The following is a 19,694-nucleotide window of genomic DNA, read 5'->3' on the forward strand; positions in this document are numbered from 1 at the left end:
CGCCCCATCAATCGGGAATTCAGTTTTGACTTGGAGGTAGATCGAGAGGTACGTATGTCTCAAGTACTACAAGGGCTGCTGAAGGCAGTAGGGAAGGAGGCGAGGGGTGTCAACCCTTTCGGCGGTGGAAAGTTTGTAGTGACTACAACTACGAAGAATGCGGCTGAGGCCCTCCTGAGGTCAGGAGAACTGGAAGTTGCTGGAAAGATGTATCCGTTGGTTCCACTAGCCAGCATTACGACATTGGTGACGGTCCACTTTTTACCTGTGGAAGTACCCAACGACGACCTCAGAGAGGTAATGGGAAAGTACGGGAAAGTGCTTTCAGTCAAGAGGGAGTACTTCCGAGAAGCCCCGAGCGTGGAAAAAGGAAGTCGACGAGTCATCCTCGAGATGAAGACGGAGGTGCCAAACTACATCCAAGTGGATGGTTTCCAGGTAATGTGCATTTACGCCAACATGAAAAAGGCGTGCAGGCGCTGTGGAGAGACCGGCCACTTTTCGTTCAACTGCCGGACACCGCAGTGCAAGAGGTGCGGTGACTACGGGCACATCGCGGCCGGCTGTACAGCACTTTGCAAGAAGTGCGGAGAAGACCACGCGACAACATCGTGCACGGTAAATACCTACGCAAGTGTTACCACGACTGCGACTGGGCAGACGGACGTACCCGGGGACGAACCGATGGACAAAGTTATTGTCGCTATGGTAGAAGGCGCTGCAGAGAACGCAGAGAAGTCTGAAGAGGCAGTGGTGAGGGACTGGTCAACTGAGGTGGACTCAACTGCAGATGCAAACGTCCCGCTTCTCAACACAGAGGACGAGAAAAACACCGAAGATGCGGAGGAAATGCCGACGAAAGAAAGTCCCGTAGAGGAAGGCGCAAGTGAGACGGAAGCGAATCACAACATTTCGAGGTCGTCTTCAGAAGGTACTATGGTCACTGAAAATCGAGGGACACAGGACACCGCGGACTCTGAGGGCGACTCGGACAGCGAAATGGATGCAGCCGGTGCCACTTTGAAAAGGGGACCGCCGTCGTCTGAGACTGCTGAGACTGCGACGCTGCCACAAAAGACGGGAGGTCATCTGCCTGGTCAACTCGGGGAGCTGCCCAGCAGAGGAAGAGGAATTGTGAAGAAGCAAAAAAGGACTTAAGTTCGTCATAATGTGGCAAGTAAGGAACAAAGTGTTTGGTGTTTCACTTTATTTGGTAACCTTCGCGGTAGCAACGTTAAATTGCAGGGGTTTAAGAACAGTGCGAAAACAGGAAGTTGTGAAGGAACTCGGCGTAAAGTTAAAACTTGATGTTATTTGTCTTCAAGAAACGCATTTTTGCGATACGAAAGACGTTGTAAATTTTGAAAGAAACACGGGATGGAGGTCTGTGCACAGTTTTGGATGCAGACGGGCAAGGGGAGTCGCTATTTGCTTGTCCCCGAGCTATCGAGGAGTGATAAGAAGATACACCAGAGACGATGAGGGGCGTGTGGCAGTTGCTGATATAGAATGCGATGGCAAAGAGTACAAGATTGTCTGTGTTTATGCCCCCGTTGATAATGGGCCCCGGAATGATTTCTTTAGAAGCCTGGATTCCTTCATGCTGGGTTCGAGGAATGTCGTTATTGTCGGCGATTTTAACTGTGTTGTTGATCAAGTGTATGATGTGTCGGGGGGTACAAAAAGAAGTACTGAATGGAAAGCGAAGGAGTTGAAGCGACTTATAGAAGCGTGTCAGCTAACGGACACGTGGAACAAAATTCACGGAAAATTACCTGGTTTTTCTTTTTATGCTCAGGGTCGTAGCGTACGTCTTGACCGAATGTATGTTTCAAATACGCTAAGTGAAAATGTCCTTAATTGTGAAGTGCTCCAAGTGGGAAGCCAAGACTGTTTTGTGACAGACCATAGTATGGTGGTAGTGACTTTTAAAAATGTGTCTGGCCAAGGAAGGCTACCGAGTCGGTGGCGACTCAATGTCAATTTGTTAAAAGATAAAGAAGCGGTGGAAGAAGTGAAGACATATTTGGAAGGGAAAGTTAAAGAAAGGAGCATCACATTGGATTGGTGGGACGAGACCAAAGCAGAGGTTAAGACGATTTTTCAAAAATGGGGGAGGAAAAGAGCTGTCGAAAAGAAACACGCCATTTGGTCCATACGATGGGGACTGCGATACCTGAGAAGCACCGGACTCGAAACAGTCGCTCAACAAGAAGCGTACAGAGAACTGCAGAGTGACTTGGGAGCCCTGTTGGTAAAAAGAGATTGGGACAGTGGAGAGATGAAGGGGCAGACAAGTCGACAGCTGATCACCAACAAGTTGCGCAGCAAACCCCAAGGAATGCATACACTCCTGGACAGAGAGGGGATCGAAAGGACGTCACAGGAAGAAATTGAGGACATTTGCATTCACTTTTACGAAGAACTTTACCGGTACAAAGACGTTGATGAAGGCCTCTGGGAGGAGATAGCACAGACGATCCCGAGGTTGGAAAATGGTGCGGAACTGTTGGGAAAAGAAATCACAACCGCTGAGTTGACAGCAGCTCTCCGACAGCTATCTGCAGGGAAAAGCCCGGGTTCCGACGGGTTGCCGTCAGAATTTTACAAAACCTTTTGGCCACAGCTGGGGAAAGCCTTCACCGAGATACTGAACGGGAGTCTAGAGAATGGTGTTTTCCCTTCGACAATGAGGCTCGGAATAGTGAAGTTGCTGTGCAAGAACGTGAGTCGAGCAAATGACTTAAAGGCATGGCGACCGCTCACGATAATGAACACAGACTACAAAATCGTTGCGAAGGTTCTGCAGATGCGACTGGCGCAGGCCATGCAAGCTTTAGTGTCACCGGTGCAGGCATGTGCGGTTCCAGGGAGAGGAATTCAGACGCACCTGAGCGCCCTGCGAGACTTGTGTGCAGTAACAAAAGAGAAAGACCTCGCCATGTTATTGATGAGCTTTGACCAGGAAAAGGCCTTTGACCTCGTAAGCCACCGGTACATGTTCTATATTTTAACAAGAATGGGACTCCCAGGAAAGTTTCTTAGATACGTAGAACTGCTGTACAGAGAAGCCATTAGTGCCATTGAAGTGAATGGGAAGACCACGCAAGTTTTCCACGTGAGGTCAGGAGTTCGACAGGGATGCCCACTATCACCGCTGTTGTACGTGCTGTGCATAGAGCCTTTGTTGCTTAAGCTGGCGTCAAGTCCGAGGATTGCACGGGTACCGCTTCCAGGCATCTTGGGAAGACCGACAATCTTTGCCTACGCTGATGATGTGACCATCTGTACAACGGAAGAACGCGCAGTTCAAGAGGCGCTACAGATCATGGAGCTCTACACCAAAGCATCAGGGGCAAGACTGAACAAAGAAAAGTCAACCATCCTACCGGTACATCGTCAGACGCTGCAGCAAGAGATAGCCGGAGTGCCAGTTGTTCAAGGAGCGAAGCTGTTGGGAGTCCAGTTCGACATGCGAGGACCGTCCGACGAATCCTGGAAGAAAGTCCGAAAAGAACTTGAGCGTATTCGAGACGATTACAATGGACAGCAAATGAGCTACGCAGAAAGAGCTGACATCATACAGAAGACAATGACGTCAAAGATCTGGTACTTGGGCACAGGCTTTCCTCCCAATAAGAAGACGGCGAAGCAACTGACCCGCACCATCATGTCATTGTTTTGGCAGGGGAAGCCTGAAAAAGTCAAAAGAGGGGTGATCCAGGGTCCGTTGGAAGGCGGTGGATTCCAAGTGCAAGACGTCAGACTTAAGTCTTTGGCCCTCTCAATTGTACAGATAGGAAAGACCCTAGAAGAAGATGAACACATAGCAAAACCTATCATGCTGTATGCCATGGGGACAGAGGCACGACTGTTTGGAGAGACGCTTGACAACACAAGACCGAAGGCGGAGAAACCCACCCCATTCTATGCAGAGGTAGCCAGGTACGCGCGAATTCTGCAGCGTTTTCTGCCAGAAGGGACCCTGCCATACTTGTCGACAAAGCAAGTCTATGAAGAGCTGTATAAAAGGTGCAAAATGCCAGATAATCCAGTGCAAGAAAGACAACACCGAAGACTGGTAGTGGCTAACGTTCTTGACGGAGACCGTGCAGACCTGGCCTGGGAACTGTCCCATAATGTCCTTTCAGTGAAAACGAGGCTCTTCCGTTTCCATTTTGTTCGCTCAAATCTGTGCGGGGTCTGCAATGGACTAGAAAACCACAGACACGTTTTCTATGAATGCGTGTTGGCAGCGGCGTTGTGGCGGAAAGTAGCCACCGTATTTCGCGTACCTCGCATAGAGTACGACACTGTGCTCTATTCAGACCCTCTGCCAGTGGCTGCTAATCGAGTCCCATCTTTCGCACTTCTCATGGGTGAGGTCAAGCATGAGATCTGGCGCTCCCGAAACAGGCGAGTGTATGGTGGTGGTGATGTGTGCCTGAGGACCTCACTCTTTAACATCCGGTTGCACTTGAGGGAGAAAATACAGCGAGAACTGGACTCTATGGAAGTGAGTGCTTTCAAGAAGAGGTGGAAGGGCCATTGGCTATTGTTTGTGAGATCAAACGGCAGAATAGTTGTCAAGTTTTAAATCTTTCAAGTGCATGAATTGCGAGAATTAGAGTGTGCATCGTTGAGTAGGAGCTGCTCCTGAGCCGGTCTAGTGTGGTGTATATGTAAATATGATGTATATGGTGTATATGTAAATATGATGTATATGGTGTATATGTAAATATGATGTATATGGTGTATATGTAAATATGATGTAAATAAGATGTACATGTGTTGTAAATAGGATGCAAATTTGGTGCACTTTTCCCAATAAAGTTTCGCCTTTTACTAAAGATCACCGTGGAGGGGGACAGCACAATGAGCTTCTAGACAATTTTTGATAGGCCTAACCCGTTTGGGGAAGGCTACATCATTCAATTCAAAGAGAAAACATGCGTCCAGGTCGGACGTGTCCTGACCGGCCACACCCCCAGCCCAAAACAGATAAAAGAAATAGAGGAAAAGAAAGAAAACAAAATTTAAAAAATTCAAAGAGAAAACATGCGTCCAGGTCGGACGTGTCCTGACCGGCCACACCCGGACCCCCAAAACAAGTCAAACAAATAAAGGAAAAGAAAGAGAGAGAGACGGGACTCCACCACTTTGCGTCTCATATGTTTTAAATAGGGCATCGACGAACGTGGAAAATTCAGGACATATGCTCTGGTCTCCCTTCAAATCCGCGTATTGATCTTTCGCCTTTTACTAAAGATCACCGTGGAGGGGGACAGCACAATGAGCTTCTAGACAATTTTTGATAGGCCTAACCCGTTTGGGGAAGGCTACATCATTCAATTCAAAGAGAAAACATGCGTCCAGGTCGGACGTGTCCTGACCGGCCACACCCCCAGCCCAAAACAGATAAAAGAAATAGAGGAAAAGAAAGAAAACAAAATTTAAAAAATTCAAAGAGAAAACATGCGTCCAGGTCGGACGTGTCCTGACCGGCCACACCCGGACCCCCAAAACAAGTCAAACAAATAAAGGAAAAGAAAGAGAGAGAGACGGGACTCCACCACTTTGCGTCTCATATGTTTTAAATAGGGCATCGACGAACGTGGAAAATTCAGGACATATGCTCTGGTCTCCCTTCAAATCCGCGTATTGATCTTTCGCCTTTTACTAAAGATCACCGTGGAGGGGGACAGCACAATGAGCTTCTAGACAATTTTTGATAGGCCTAACCCGTTTGGGGAAGGCTACATCATTCAATTCAAAGAGAAAACATGCGTCCAGGTCGGACGTGTCCTGACCGGCCACACCCCCAGCCCAAAACAGATAAAAGAAATAGAGGAAAAGAAAGAAAACAAAATTTAAAAAATTCAAAGAGAAAACATGCGTCCAGGTCGGACGTGTCCTGACCGGCCACACCCGGACCCCCAAAACAAGTCAAACAAATAAAGGAAAAGAAAGAGAGAGAGACGGGACTCCACCACTTTGCGTCTCATATGTTTTAAATAGGGCATCGACGAACGTGGAAAATTCAGGACATATGCTCTGGTCTCCCTTCAAATCCGCGTATTGATCTTTCGCCTTTTACTAAAGATCACCGTGGAGGGGGACAGCACAATGAGCTTCTAGACAATTTTTGATAGGCCTAACCCGTTTGGGGAAGGCTACATCATTCAATTCAAAGAGAAAACATGCGTCCAGGTCGGACGTGTCCTGACCGGCCACACCCCCAGCCCAAAACAGATAAAAGAAATAGAGGAAAAGAAAGAAAACAAAATTTAAAAAATTCAAAGAGAAAACATGCGTCCAGGTCGGACGTGTCCTGACCGGCCACACCCGGACCCCCAAAACAAGTCAAACAAATAAAGGAAAAGAAAGAGAGAGAGACGGGACTCCACCACTTTGCGTCTCATATGTTTTAAATAGGGCATCGACGAACGTGGAAAATTCAGGACATATGCTCTGGTCTCCCTTCAAATCCGCGTATTGATCTTTCGCCTTTTACTAAAGATCACCGTGGAGGGGGACAGCACAATGAGCTTCTAGACAATTTTTGATAGGCCTAACCCGTTTGGGGAAGGCTACATCATTCAATTCAAAGAGAAAACATGCGTCCAGGTCGGACGTGTCCTGACCGGCCACACCCCCAGCCCAAAACAGATAAAAGAAATAGAGGAAAAGAAAGAAAACAAAATTTAAAAAATTCAAAGAGAAAACATGCGTCCAGGTCGGACGTGTCCTGACCGGCCACACCCGGACCCCCAAAACAAGTCAAACAAATAAAGGAAAAGAAAGAGAGAGAGACGGGACTCCACCACTTTGCGTCTCATATGTTTTAAATAGGGCATCGACGAACGTGGAAAATTCAGGACATATGCTCTGGTCTCCCTTCAAATCCGCGTATTGATCTTTCGCCTTTTACTAAAGATCACCGTGGAGGGGGACAGCACAATGAGCTTCTAGACAATTTTTGATAGGCCTAACCCGTTTGGGGAAGGCTACATCATTCAATTCAAAGAGAAAACATGCGTCCAGGTCGGACGTGTCCTGACCGGCCACACCCCCAGCCCAAAACAGATAAAAGAAATAGAGGAAAAGAAAGAAAACAAAATTTAAAAAATTCAAAGAGAAAACATGCGTCCAGGTCGGACGTGTCCTGACCGGCCACACCCGGACCCCCAAAACAAGTCAAACAAATAAAGGAAAAGAAAGAGAGAGAGACGGGACTCCACCACTTTGCGTCTCATATGTTTTAAATAGGGCATCGACGAACGTGGAAAATTCAGGACATATGCTCTGGTCTCCCTTCAAATCCGCGTATTGATCTTTCGCCTTTTACTAAAGATCACCGTGGAGGGGGACAGCACAATGAGCTTCTAGACAATTTTTGATAGGCCTAACCCGTTTGGGGAAGGCTACATCATTCAATTCAAAGAGAAAACATGCGTCCAGGTCGGACGTGTCCTGACCGGCCACACCCCCAGCCCAAAACAGATAAAAGAAATAGAGGAAAAGAAAGAAAACAAAATTTAAAAAATTCAAAGAGAAAACATGCGTCCAGGTCGGACGTGTCCTGACCGGCCACACCCGGACCCCCAAAACAAGTCAAACAAATAAAGGAAAAGAAAGAGAGAGAGACGGGACTCCACCACTTTGCGTCTCATATGTTTTAAATAGGGCATCGACGAACGTGGAAAATTCAGGACATATGCTCTGGTCTCCCTTCAAATCCGCGTATTGATCTTTCGCCTTTTACTAAAGATCACCGTGGAGGGGGACAGCACAATGAGCTTCTAGACAATTTTTGATAGGCCTAACCCGTTTGGGGAAGGCTACATCATTCAATTCAAAGAGAAAACATGCGTCCAGGTCGGACGTGTCCTGACCGGCCACACCCCCAGCCCAAAACAGATAAAAGAAATAGAGGAAAAGAAAGAAAACAAAATTTAAAAAATTCAAAGAGAAAACATGCGTCCAGGTCGGACGTGTCCTGACCGGCCACACCCGGACCCCCAAAACAAGTCAAACAAATAAAGGAAAAGAAAGAGAGAGAGACGGGACTCCACCACTTTGCGTCTCATATGTTTTAAATAGGGCATCGACGAACGTGGAAAATTCAGGACATATGCTCTGGTCTCCCTTCAAATCCGCGTATTGATCTTTCGCCTTTTACTAAAGATCACCGTGGAGGGGGACAGCACAATGAGCTTCTAGACAATTTTTGATAGGCCTAACCCGTTTGGGGAAGGCTACATCATTCAATTCAAAGAGAAAACATGCGTCCAGGTCGGACGTGTCCTGACCGGCCACACCCCCAGCCCAAAACAGATAAAAGAAATAGAGGAAAAGAAAGAAAACAAAATTTAAAAAATTCAAAGAGAAAACATGCGTCCAGGTCGGACGTGTCCTGACCGGCCACACCCGGACCCCCAAAACAAGTCAAACAAATAAAGGAAAAGAAAGAGAGAGAGACGGGACTCCACCACTTTGCGTCTCATATGTTTTAAATAGGGCATCGACGAACGTGGAAAATTCAGGACATATGCTCTGGTCTCCCTTCAAATCCGCGTATTGATCTTTCGCCTTTTACTAAAGATCACCGTGGAGGGGGACAGCACAATGAGCTTCTAGACAATTTTTGATAGGCCTAACCCGTTTGGGGAAGGCTACATCATTCAATTCAAAGAGAAAACATGCGTCCAGGTCGGACGTGTCCTGAGCGGCCACACCCCCAGCCCAAAACAGATAAAAGAAATAGAGGAAAAGAAAGAAAACAAAATTTAAAAAATTCAAAGAGAAAACATGCGTCCAGGTCGGACGTGTCCTGACCGGCCACACCCGGACCCCCAAAACAAGTCAAACAAATAAAGGAAAAGAAAGAGAGAGAGACGGGACTCCACCACTTTGCGTCTCATATGTTTTAAATAGGGCATCGACGAACGTGGAAAATTCAGGACATATGCTCTGGTCTCCCTTCAAATCCGCGTATTGATCTTTCGCCTTTTACTAAAGATCACCGTGGAGGGGGACAGCACAATGAGCTTCTAGACAATTTTTGATAGGCCTAACCCGTTTGGGGAAGGCTACATCATTCAATTCAAAGAGAAAACATGCGTCCAGGTCGGACGTGTCCTGACCGGCCACACCCCCAGCCCAAAACAGATAAAAGAAATAGAGGAAAAGAAAGAAAACAAAATTTAAAAAATTCAAAGAGAAAACATGCGTCCAGGTCGGACGTGTCCTGACCGGCCACACCCGGACCCCCAAAACAAGTCAAACAAATAAAGGAAAAGAAAGAGAGAGAGACGGGACTCCACCACTTTGCTTCTCATATGTTTTAAATAGGGCATCGACGAACGTGGAAAATTCAGGACATATGCTCTGGTCTCCCTTCAAATCCGCGTATTGATCTTTCGCCTTTTACTAAAGATCACCGTGGAGGGGGACAGCACAATGAGCTTCTAGACAATTTTTGATAGGCCTAACCCGTTTGGGGAAGGCTACATCATTCAATTCAAAGAGAAAACATGCGTCCAGGTCGGACGTGTCCTGACCGGCCACACCCCCAGCCCAAAACAGATAAAAGAAATAGAGGAAAAGAAAGAAAACAAAATTTAAAAAATTCAAAGAGAAAACATGCGTCCAGGTCGGACGTGTCCTGACCGGCCACACCCGGACCCCCAAAACAAGTCAAACAAATAAAGGAAAAGAAAGAGAGAGAGACGGGACTCCACCACTTTGCGTCTCATATGTTTTAAATAGGGCATCGACGAACGTGGAAAATTCAGGACATATGCTCTGGTCTCCCTTCAAATCCGCGTATTGATCTTTCGCCTTTTACTAAAGATCACCGTGGAGGGGGACAGCACAATGAGCTTCTAGACAATTTTTGATAGGCCTAACCCGTTTGGGGAAGGCTACATCATTCAATTCAAAGAGAAAACATGCGTCCAGGTCGGACGTGTCCTGACCGGCCACACCCCCAGCCCAAAACAGATAAAAGAAATAGAGGAAAAGAAAGAAAACAAAATTTAAAAAATTCAAAGAGAAAACATGCGTCCAGGTCGGACGTGTCCTGACCGGCCACACCCGGACCCCCAAAACAAGTCAAACAAATAAAGGAAAAGAAAGAGAGAGAGACGGGACTCCACCACTTTGCGTCTCATATGTTTTAAATAGGGCATCGACGAACGTGGAAAATTCAGGACATATGCTCTGGTCTCCCTTCAAATCCGCGTATTGATCTTTCGCCTTTTACTAAAGATCACCGTGGAGGGGGACAGCACAATGAGCTTCTAGACAATTTTTGATAGGCCTAACCCGTTTGGGGAAGGCTACATCATTCAATTCAAAGAGAAAACATGCGTCCAGGTCGGACGTGTCCTGAGCGGCCACACCCCCAGCCCAAAACAGATAAAAGAAATAGAGGAAAAGAAAGAAAACAAAATTTTAAAAATTCAAAGAGAAAACATGCGTCCAGGTCGGACGTGTCCTGACCGGCCACACCCGGACCCCCAAAACAAGTCAAACAAATAAAGGAAAAGAAAGAGAGAGAGACGGGACTCCACCACTTTGCGTCTCATATGTTTTAAATAGGGCATCGACGAACGTGGAAAATTCAGGACATATGCTCTGGTCTCCCTTCAAATCCGCGTATTGATCTTTCGCCTTTTACTAAAGATCACCGTGGAGGGGGACAGCACAATGAGCTTCTAGACAATTTTTGATAGGCCTAACCCGTTTGGGGAAGGCTACATCATTCAATTCAAAGAGAAAACATGCGTCCAGGTCGGACGTGTCCTGACCGGCCACACCCCCAGCCCAAAACAGATAAAAGAAATAGAGGAAAAGAAAGAAAACAAAATTTAAAAAATTCAAAGAGAAAACATGCGTCCAGGTCGGACGTGTCCTGACCGGCCACACCCGGACCCCCAAAACAAGTCAAACAAATAAAGGAAAAGAAAGAGAGAGAGACGGGACTCCACCACTTTGCGTCTCATATGTTTTAAATAGGGCATCGACGAACGTGGAAAATTCAGGACATATGCTCTGGTCTCCCTTCAAATCCGCGTATTGATCTTTCGCCTTTTACTAAAGATCACCGTGGAGGGGGACAGCACAATGAGCTTCTAGACAATTTTTGATAGGCCTAACCCGTTTGGGGAAGGCTACATCATTCAATTCAAAGAGAAAACATGCGTCCAGGTCGGACGTGTCCTGACCGGCCACACCCCCAGCCCAAAACAGATAAAAGAAATAGAGGAAAAGAAAGAAAACAAAATTTAAAAAATTCAAAGAGAAAACATGCGTCCAGGTCGGACGTGTCCTGACCGGCCACACCCGGACCCCCAAAACAAGTCAAACAAATAAAGGAAAAGAAAGAGAGAGAGACGGGACTCCACCACTTTGCGTCTCATATGTTTTAAATAGGGCATCGACGAACGTGGAAAATTCAGGACATATGCTCTGGTCTCCCTTCAAATCCGCGTATTGATCTTTCGCCTTTTACTAAAGATCACCGTGGAGGGGGACAGCACAATGAGCTTCTAGACAATTTTTGATAGGCCTAACCCGTTTGGGGAAGGCTACATCATTCAATTCAAAGAGAAAACATGCGTCCAGGTCGGACGTGTCCTGACCGGCCACACCCCCAGCCCAAAACTTTTTGACGACGACGAAGTTCCGAGTGGCTGCTTTGTTCCAGAGCTCCTGAGTATTTTTCGTAAATTTTGGTGAAATCTGAGTTATTCCGCGTTGCAACTCCCGGTTATGGGTTCCGAAGGGTTCCCGGGGGAGTTGACGTGACAACGAAACGCAGATAAGTGGGAAAATTTCTTCGCTGTTCCATCTCCCGTCTGTGCTGAGCTTGAGTTGGAAGTTTGCTGGGGGCCCGCGTTAATCGCGGTATCCTAGCCGACAACATGAACACTTCTCAACCGCTGAAGGAGTGGTGTTTCCGCGTTCGAATTCCGGACGTGGCAACGGCGGACGACTTGGTCGACGCTGTCTACGATTTGGTTGGCCCCGGAAGCTTCTACGGAATCTCCGACCATGGGGGTAATCTCTACGAAATTGGATTGTTAACGCGGTCTGCTTTGGACCGTGTCCTGGAGAGCGGCCTAACGGTTGCTGAGCAGTCGTGCTCCATCGAGTTCTACGGGCCTCGGGTGGTGACGGTGGTACTGAAGAGAGTGCCGATGTTCCTACGAGACGAAAACCTGGTACGGGCCTTAAACAAATACGGCAAGGTCCTGAAGCTTGACGATGTCACTTTTGACGACCGAAAAGGCCGCGGTGTGCTCCGCACAGGAAACAAGAAAGCCAAGATGGAAATGGGTGAGAAGACTCCTGTCCCGAACTTTATTCGCGTGATGGATGCTCTCATCCAGTGCGAGTACCCAGGGGTGAAGCGAGTTTGTCGTCGCTGCAAACGGGAAGGCCACTTCAGGTCGTCTTGCAAGGTTCCTTTTTGTGAGCGGTGCTCCACATTCGGGCATCTCGTGGAAGACTGCGGATCGCGCTGCAGCAAGTGCCGGACCAAGCATGCAGCAGGTGCATGCCCAGGAAAGTTCTCATACGCGAGCATTGCCAGCTCCCAGTTCCCGACACTCCCGCCTGCACAGAGACAGGTGGAATTGGAGAAGACTGCACAGGTCCCGAGCGTACATACGGCGCCGCAGGAACCAGTTCGTGAGGAGGTGCCAGCACCACTTCACGAGGAACTGCAGAACTCATCTTCGAATAGCACTGCTGTTCCCGCTGCAACAGTTGAGGGGGAGACGACGTCTCCTAACGTAGTGTCCCGGTCCGGGTCCCAAGAGTCCGACGGCTACAGTGCGTCGACTGTGGTTGACGCAAGCTTCGACTACAGGACGGCTCCGACGCCGACAGCCTTCAGCGAGGAGGACGTTGAGATGCATGACGGCGTGGCCTTCAGGACCGGCGGCTTGCACTCCAGCACCGAGGATATGGACGCCGCAACGGCGCAACGCAAGAAACGTCAGAAAGTCACCGAACCAAGCATGAAGGAGTTGTTCGGCAGCGAGTCGGACAGTTCGTAAGCCTGCTTCCAAATTCATTGTCTATAATGAACTCTGTTTGTAATCTTGCGTTAGCTATTTCTCTAATCTTACTCATGCGTGTTAAGATTGCCAGTCTAAATGTTAACGGTATGCGCAGCGTGGAAAAACAAGCAGATGTTGTAAGCTTTGGAAAACGTTTGGGCACGGACATACTTTTGCTCCAAGAAACGCACTTTTATTCTGTGAAAGACGTTGTGCAGTTCAGGAGAAGATTTAATCTAGCTGTGTATGCCAGTTTGGGCGCTGTGAACACGTGCGGCGTTGCAGTGATTGTGTATAACCGCGCCCTGTTGAATCGCTTCTTTTGTACGTATGACGCTGAAGGTAGAATTATGTGTTTTGATTTTTTCCTTGGAGATACCAAGTACAGAATTGTTAACGTGTACGCCCCCGCTCATGCTAGTCAGACAAACAGTTTCTTTCGTTCTTTGGACACAAGTTTGTTGGTCAACGGTACTGTTCTACTGGCAGGAGATTTTAATTGCGTCGAAAATTCGCTGGTGGATGTTATAGGCCGCGGCCAGGGACGATCCGTATGGAATGCCCGCGAGTTATCTCGTCTCGTGCAAGAATTTGATATGATAGATGCTTGGCGTGCAATCCATGGCCCGCAACTTCTGGGAATAACGTGGCAACGCGGAAGATCTGGCTCCCGTCTGGATCGTTTCTATGTTCCTCGCCGTGTGCGAGATAAGATTGCTACCTGCGATCACCACATCATTCCCTCTACAGCGGCATACACCTTCGACCATGCTTTCGTCTCCCTGGTGCTTGACCTTGAACATCCACCAGTTCTGCACCGCCCATCTTGGCGACTAGATAAAACGTTGCTCAAGGATGCTGAGGTAATCGGTGCAGTAGAAGCGTTGTTGGATGTATCTATATCTCCATCTTTGCGTTTGTGGCAACAGCGTAAACAGCAGTTGCGTGCCCTTTTCATTACGTATGGGAAGCGTCGGTCGCGAGAGCGAACGAAAGCGTTCAATCGCTTATGCGATAAGATACGTGTTGTGCGAAGAGGTGTTCTCACTGCTAACACGCGCGAGTATTTGGACAGCCTGATAGCGCGGCGTGACCTGCTTTTGAGGTCCAGCACAAGTACAGCTCAAATGGAAAGGGCACGCGGCCGGTCTGTGTCCGGTGTGGAGATGTACCGCTACATTCGTGAGAGTAAACAACGCGACCATACTTTTGTTACGTCATGCACATTGCCGGACGGTACTGCGACCACTGATCCGGGTAGGGTCTTCGACAGGTTTCACAGCTTTTATGCACGTGACCTTTCTGAAGGCCGACAAGAGTGTGATGTTAATGATGCCTTTTTTGACGTCTTGCCAAAGCTAAGCGATGTGGATCAAGACATACTTCGCTCACCCATAACGCTCGAAGAGCTAGACGAAGCTCTGGGTCAGATGCGTCGCGGTACTGCACCGGGACCGGATGGCTTGCCGGTTGAATTTTATCGTGCGTTTTGGAGTGTGCTGAAGCCTTACCTACATGCAGTGTTTACTTCAATTATGAGTCTCGTAAGAATTCCTACGTATTTTAGTTTTGGCCGAGTAATTCTCGTGCCGAAAGCCAATTCAGATTTGTCGGACCCAGGTTCCTGGCGTCCAATTACGCTGATGAACAGTGATTATAAGTTGTTTATGTCGCTCTTAAATCGCCGACTTCGGCTTGTTTCTGAGAGTATTGTGCATGAGGCACAAGTGTGTGCCATTCCAGGACGAGGAATGTATGGCGCTCTGTCTGGCTTTAGGGATTTGTTGTATTTTTCTAACATGAACAATGTAAATGGTTGCGTCTTATCGCTTGATCAGAGGAAGGCCTTTGACAGGGTGCTGCATTCCTTCCTGTTTTGTGTCTTGCGCAGGTACGGTTTTCCTGCTGAGTTCGTGTCTGTTGTTCGGAACATTTATGCATCGCATTCGAGTACCCTTGTTTTTAATGGACGTGAGAGTCACCCTTTTAAAGTTGGTTGCGGGGTTCGACAGGGTTGTCCCATGTCACCGACACTCTTTGTTTTGACCCTAGACGTGTTTCTGCGTCATGTCATTGTTCACCCGCGAATTAGAGGCCTTCCGTTGCCGGGAAACGCATCCATCAAAGCGTCCGCTTATGCGGATGATGTGACGCTGTTTCTGAGAGACGAAGATTCAATCCGCTACGTCTGCGAGGTGTTCGAACGTTTCTCTGCTCTGTCCGGAGCGGCGTTGAATGAGTCCAAGAGTAAAGTCATGACGCTTGGGTCCCTCACCTTATCGCCTGCAGTGCCGTTTTTGATATGCACCTCTCTTCGAGTCTTGGGCATCTCCTTTGACAAACACGGAATACCCGTTTCAAACTGGGACGCTGTGGTTTTTGCTATGAAGGGAAAAGTTGCATCAGCCGAGTCGTTTGAATTCACATTTGCGGAGCGCAGCTATTTCATTCGTTCCATTTTGTGTGCTCGAGCCTGGCATTTGGGCCAGATATTTCCTCCGCCGCAGAGAGTAATCACGCAGATTGACAACATTTTCTTTTCATTCTTCTGGTCGGGTAAACCACCCATGATCAACCGCTCCACATTGCGCCTCCCTGTCTCCACCGGCGGATGGAGCATCCCTAACGTGTCAGTCGTTTGCCAGGTCCTCGCTCTGAGGCTTCTCTTACGAGTTCTGCGAGATGTTCAGTCTCCAGCCCATGTACTAGCAGTTTACTTAACGTCCCTGCACAGTCGGTTCTTACCAGATCTCCCCGAGTTGAGGAACAGCGTCCGAGCTGAACAGCCGCACCAGCTTCACGGCTCTCTAGTAGCCGTCCACCAACATTTCCGAGAGCTGTGCCCAGATAGGGATGTCCTTGGCGTCCCAGCAGTCCGCATTTCTGAACGTCTGGCCCTAGAAGAGGACGAGTCCCGTACACGCCTTCGGAGTTTACGTCTACCTTTTCGGCGAAGGATGTTCAATGACCTACCTCGTGTTTCTCAAAACTTCATGTGGCAGGCCTGGTGGGATGTTTTGCCCACCTTGGACCGACTTCAGCGCTTTGGCATACGCAGCAATGCCTCTTGCATCTTTTGTGGTCAGGTTGAGACGCTGCAGCACGCTCTGTACCAGTGCCGTAGTTCTGCGGCTTTCTGGTGGAGAGTGGCGCGCAGTCTTCGTTTGAGGTGTCCCTTGAGGTGGCAGGAACTGCGTTCCACTCCATCGTCAGCCATGCAACGACTGCGGAAGCTCTGCTCTGTGGTAGGCTTCCATGTTCTCTTTAAAGCTCGCAGCAATGCGATGTTTAAGCACAGGCGGTGCCTGCCAGTTGTCGCCATGGTCGGCTCTTTGCGTTGTGAGGTGCGGAAGTTCTTGGCCGAGGAGCTGCACCAGATGGGGCTCCAAGTCTTTACGGACACCTGGGTTTCCGAGAATGTTTTTACTGTACAAAAATCCTTGATCTTCTTTGTTTCTCAGTACCGTTAAGACCAATTAACACTACAATGCGCATTTGAGTTCCTATTGATGTATATAAGTTGTAAATAGGTTGTTGTTGTATCGCTCCTCGGAGCAAGTTGAGCATCATTGTTGTGTCTTGTGCTTGCATATGTCGTCATTGTAAATATCATCGTGCTTGCGAAATAAATTTTCTTTCGCCTTTTACTAAAGATCACCGTGGAGGGGGACAGCACAATGAGCTTCTAGACAATTTTTGATAGGCCTAACCCGTTTGGGGAAGGCTACATCATTCAATTCAAAGAGAAAACATGCGTCCAGGTCGGACGTGTCCTGACCGGCCACACCCCCAGCCCAAAACAGATAAAAGAAATAGAGGAAAAGAAAGAAAACAAAATTTAAAAAATTCAAAGAGAAAACATGCGTCCAGGTCGGACGTGTCCTGACCGGCCACACCCGGACCCCCAAAACAAGTCAAACAAATAAAGGAAAAGAAAGAGAGAGAGACGGGACTCCACCACTTTGCGTCTCATATGTTTTAAATAGGGCATCGACGAACGTGGAAAATTCAGGACATATGCTCTGGTCTCCCTTCAAATCGGCGTATTGATCTTTCGCCTTTTACTAAAGATCACCGTGGAGGGGGACAGCACAATGAGCTTCTAGACAATTTTTGATAGGCCTAACCCGTTTGGGGAAGGCTACATCATTCAATTCAAAGAGAAAACATGCGTCCAGGTCGGACGTGTCCTGAGCGGCCACACCCCCAGCCCAAAACAGATAAAAGAAATAGAGGAAAAGAAAGAAAACAAAATTTAAAAAATTCAAAGAGAAAACATGCGTCCAGGTTGGACGTGTCCTGACCGGCCACACCCGGACCCCCAAAACAAGTCAAACAAATAAAGGAAAAGAAAGAGAGAGAGACGGGACTCCACCACTTTGCGTCTCATATGTTTTAAATAGGGCATCGACGAACGTGGAAAATTCAGGACATATGCTCTGGTCTCCCTTCAAATCCGCGTATTGATCTTTCGCCTTTTACTAAAGATCACCGTGGAGGGGGACAGCACAATGAGCTTCTAGACAATTTTTGATAGGCCTAACCCGTTTGGGGAAGGCTACATCATTCAATTCAAAGAGAAAACATGCGTCCAGGTCGGACGTGTCCTGACCGGCCACACCCCCAGCCCAAAACAGATAAAAGAAATAGAGGAAAAGAAAGAAAACAAAATTTAAAAAATTCAAAGAGAAAACATGCGTCCAGGTCGGACGTGTCCTGACCGGCCACACCCGGACCCCCAAAACAAGTCAAACAAATAAAGGAAAAGAAAGAGAGAGAGACGGGACTCCACCACTTTGCGTCTCATATGTTTTAAATAGGGCATCGACGAACGTGGAAAATTCAGGACATATGCTCTGGTCTCCCTTCAAATCCGCGTATTGATCTTTCGCCTTTTACTAAAGATCACCGTGGAGGGGGACAGCACAATGAGCTTCTAGACAATTTTTGATAGGCCTAACCCGTTTGGGGAAGGCTACATCATTCAATTCAAAGAGAAAACATGCGTCCAGGTCGGACGTGTCCTGAGCGGCCACACCCCCAGCCCAAAACAGATAAAAGAAATAGAGGAAAAGAAAGAAAACAAAATTTTAAAAATTCAAAGAGAAAACATGCGTCCAGGTCGGACGTGTCCTGACCGGCCACACCCGGACCCCCAAAACAAGTCAAACAAATAAAGGAAAAGAAAGAGAGAGAGACGGGACTCCACCACTTTGCGTCTCATATGTTTTAAATAGGGCATCGACGAACGTGGAAAATTCAGGACATATGCTCTGGTCTCCCTTCAAATCCGCGTATTGATCTTTCGCCTTTTACTAAAGATCACCGTGGAGGGGGACAGCACAATGAGCTTCTAGACAATTTTTGATAGGCCTAACCCGTTTGGGGAAGGCTACATCATTCAATTCAAAGAGAAAACATGCGTCCAGGTCGGACGTGTCCTGACCGGCCACACCCCCAGCCCAAAACAGATAAAAGAAATAGAGGAAAAGAAAGAAAACAAAATTTAAAAAATTCAAAGAGAAAACATGCGTCCAGGTCGGACGTGTCCTGACCGGCCACACCCGGACCCCCAAAACAAGTCAAACAAATAAAGGAAAAGAAAGAGAGAGAGACGGGACTCCACCACTTTGCGTCTCATATGTTTTAAATAGGGCATCGACGAACGTGGAAAATTCAGGACATATGCTCTGGTCTCCCTTCAAATCCGCGTATTGATCTTTCGCCTTTTACTAAAGATCACCGTGGAGGGGGACAGCACAATGAGCTTCTAGACAATTTTTGATAGGCCTAACCCGTTTGGGGAAGGCTACATCATTCAATTCAAAGAGAAAACATGCGTCCAGGTCGGACGTGTCCTGACCGGCCACACCCCCAGCCCAAAACAGATAAAAGAAATAGAGGAAAAGAAAGAAAACAAAATTTAAAAAATTCAAAGAGAAAACATGCGTCCAGGTCGGACGTGTCCTGACCGGCCACACCCGGACCCCCAAAACAAGTCAAACAAATAAAGGAAAAGAAAGAGAGAGAGACGGGACTCCACCACTTTGCGTCTCATATGTTTTAAATAGGGCATCGACGAACGTGGAAAATTCAGGACATATGCTCTGGTCTCCCTTCAAATCCGCGTATTGATCTTTCGCCTTTTACTAAAGATCACCGTGGAGGGGGACAGCACAATGAGCTTCTAGACAATTTTTGATAGGCCTAACCCGTTTGGGGAAGGCTACATCATTCAATTCAAAGAGAAAACATGCGTCCAGGTCGGACGTGTCCTGACCGGCCACACCCCCAGCCCAAAACTTTTTGACGACGACGAAGTTCCGAGTGGCTGCTTTGTTCCAGAGCTCCTGAGTATTTTTCGTAAATTTTGGTGAAATCTGAGTTATTCCGCGTTGCAACTCCCGGTTATGGGTTCCGAAGGGTTCCCGGGGGAGTTGACGTGACAACGAAACGCAGATAAGTGGGAAAATTTCTTCGCTGTTCCATCTCCCGTCTGTGCTGAGCTTGAGTTGGAAGTTTGCTGGGGGCCCGCGTTAATCGCGGTATCCTAGCCGACAACATGAACACTTCTCAACCGCTGAAGGAGTGGTGTTTCCGCGTTCGAATTCCGGACGTGGC

General features: G+C 47.8%; 22 non-coding genes and 1 pseudogene across 22 annotated transcripts; all 23 read left to right on the forward strand.

Annotated features, from left to right (window-relative positions):
- Positions 1-5,215: 5,215 nt before the first annotated feature.
- LOC135380035 (U5 spliceosomal RNA) lies at positions 5,216-5,337 on the forward strand. Its single transcript, XR_010419475.1, has one exon. It is a non-coding gene; the product is annotated as a U5 spliceosomal RNA (small nuclear RNA).
- Positions 5,338-5,632: 295 nt separating this feature from the next.
- On the forward strand, positions 5,633-5,754 carry LOC135380036 (U5 spliceosomal RNA). Its single transcript, XR_010419476.1, has one exon. It is a non-coding gene; the product is annotated as a U5 spliceosomal RNA (small nuclear RNA).
- A 295-nt stretch (positions 5,755-6,049) lies between these two features.
- LOC135380038 (U5 spliceosomal RNA) lies at positions 6,050-6,171 on the forward strand. Its single transcript, XR_010419478.1, has one exon. It is a non-coding gene; the product is annotated as a U5 spliceosomal RNA (small nuclear RNA).
- A 295-nt stretch (positions 6,172-6,466) lies between these two features.
- On the forward strand, positions 6,467-6,588 carry LOC135380039 (U5 spliceosomal RNA). The gene has a single exon (XR_010419479.1). It is a non-coding gene; the product is annotated as a U5 spliceosomal RNA (small nuclear RNA).
- A 295-nt stretch (positions 6,589-6,883) lies between these two features.
- Positions 6,884-7,005, forward strand: LOC135380040 (U5 spliceosomal RNA). The gene has a single exon (XR_010419480.1). It is a non-coding gene; the product is annotated as a U5 spliceosomal RNA (small nuclear RNA).
- Positions 7,006-7,300: 295 nt separating this feature from the next.
- Positions 7,301-7,422, forward strand: LOC135380041 (U5 spliceosomal RNA). The gene has a single exon (XR_010419481.1). It is a non-coding gene; the product is annotated as a U5 spliceosomal RNA (small nuclear RNA).
- A 295-nt stretch (positions 7,423-7,717) lies between these two features.
- Positions 7,718-7,839, forward strand: LOC135380042 (U5 spliceosomal RNA). Its single transcript, XR_010419482.1, has one exon. It is a non-coding gene; the product is annotated as a U5 spliceosomal RNA (small nuclear RNA).
- Positions 7,840-8,134: 295 nt separating this feature from the next.
- Positions 8,135-8,256, forward strand: LOC135380043 (U5 spliceosomal RNA). The gene has a single exon (XR_010419483.1). It is a non-coding gene; the product is annotated as a U5 spliceosomal RNA (small nuclear RNA).
- Positions 8,257-8,551: 295 nt separating this feature from the next.
- LOC135380044 (U5 spliceosomal RNA) lies at positions 8,552-8,673 on the forward strand. Its single transcript, XR_010419484.1, has one exon. It is a non-coding gene; the product is annotated as a U5 spliceosomal RNA (small nuclear RNA).
- Positions 8,674-8,968: 295 nt separating this feature from the next.
- On the forward strand, positions 8,969-9,090 carry LOC135380045 (U5 spliceosomal RNA). Its single transcript, XR_010419485.1, has one exon. It is a non-coding gene; the product is annotated as a U5 spliceosomal RNA (small nuclear RNA).
- Positions 9,091-9,385: 295 nt separating this feature from the next.
- On the forward strand, positions 9,386-9,507 carry LOC135380046 (U5 spliceosomal RNA). The gene has a single exon (XR_010419486.1). It is a non-coding gene; the product is annotated as a U5 spliceosomal RNA (small nuclear RNA).
- Positions 9,508-9,802: 295 nt separating this feature from the next.
- Positions 9,803-9,924, forward strand: LOC135380047 (U5 spliceosomal RNA). Its single transcript, XR_010419487.1, has one exon. It is a non-coding gene; the product is annotated as a U5 spliceosomal RNA (small nuclear RNA).
- Positions 9,925-10,219: 295 nt separating this feature from the next.
- Positions 10,220-10,341, forward strand: LOC135380049 (U5 spliceosomal RNA). The gene has a single exon (XR_010419489.1). It is a non-coding gene; the product is annotated as a U5 spliceosomal RNA (small nuclear RNA).
- Positions 10,342-10,636: 295 nt separating this feature from the next.
- LOC135380050 (U5 spliceosomal RNA) lies at positions 10,637-10,758 on the forward strand. The gene has a single exon (XR_010419490.1). It is a non-coding gene; the product is annotated as a U5 spliceosomal RNA (small nuclear RNA).
- A 295-nt stretch (positions 10,759-11,053) lies between these two features.
- On the forward strand, positions 11,054-11,175 carry LOC135380051 (U5 spliceosomal RNA). The gene has a single exon (XR_010419491.1). It is a non-coding gene; the product is annotated as a U5 spliceosomal RNA (small nuclear RNA).
- Positions 11,176-11,470: 295 nt separating this feature from the next.
- On the forward strand, positions 11,471-11,592 carry LOC135380052 (U5 spliceosomal RNA). Its single transcript, XR_010419492.1, has one exon. It is a non-coding gene; the product is annotated as a U5 spliceosomal RNA (small nuclear RNA).
- A 5,066-nt stretch (positions 11,593-16,658) lies between these two features.
- On the forward strand, positions 16,659-16,795 carry LOC135379633 (U5 spliceosomal RNA; annotated as a pseudogene).
- Positions 16,796-17,090: 295 nt separating this feature from the next.
- LOC135379223 (U5 spliceosomal RNA) lies at positions 17,091-17,212 on the forward strand. Its single transcript, XR_010418726.1, has one exon. It is a non-coding gene; the product is annotated as a U5 spliceosomal RNA (small nuclear RNA).
- A 295-nt stretch (positions 17,213-17,507) lies between these two features.
- Positions 17,508-17,629, forward strand: LOC135380053 (U5 spliceosomal RNA). Its single transcript, XR_010419493.1, has one exon. It is a non-coding gene; the product is annotated as a U5 spliceosomal RNA (small nuclear RNA).
- A 295-nt stretch (positions 17,630-17,924) lies between these two features.
- On the forward strand, positions 17,925-18,046 carry LOC135380055 (U5 spliceosomal RNA). The gene has a single exon (XR_010419494.1). It is a non-coding gene; the product is annotated as a U5 spliceosomal RNA (small nuclear RNA).
- Positions 18,047-18,341: 295 nt separating this feature from the next.
- On the forward strand, positions 18,342-18,463 carry LOC135380056 (U5 spliceosomal RNA). Its single transcript, XR_010419495.1, has one exon. It is a non-coding gene; the product is annotated as a U5 spliceosomal RNA (small nuclear RNA).
- Positions 18,464-18,758: 295 nt separating this feature from the next.
- LOC135380057 (U5 spliceosomal RNA) lies at positions 18,759-18,880 on the forward strand. Its single transcript, XR_010419496.1, has one exon. It is a non-coding gene; the product is annotated as a U5 spliceosomal RNA (small nuclear RNA).
- A 295-nt stretch (positions 18,881-19,175) lies between these two features.
- Positions 19,176-19,297, forward strand: LOC135380058 (U5 spliceosomal RNA). Its single transcript, XR_010419497.1, has one exon. It is a non-coding gene; the product is annotated as a U5 spliceosomal RNA (small nuclear RNA).
- The last annotated feature ends 397 nt before the right edge of the window (positions 19,298-19,694 follow it).

Source organism: Ornithodoros turicata, chromosome 1 (genome assembly GCF_037126465.1).
Source record: "Ornithodoros turicata isolate Travis chromosome 1, ASM3712646v1, whole genome shotgun sequence".
NCBI lineage: Eukaryota > Metazoa > Arthropoda > Arachnida > Ixodida > Argasidae > Ornithodoros > Ornithodoros turicata.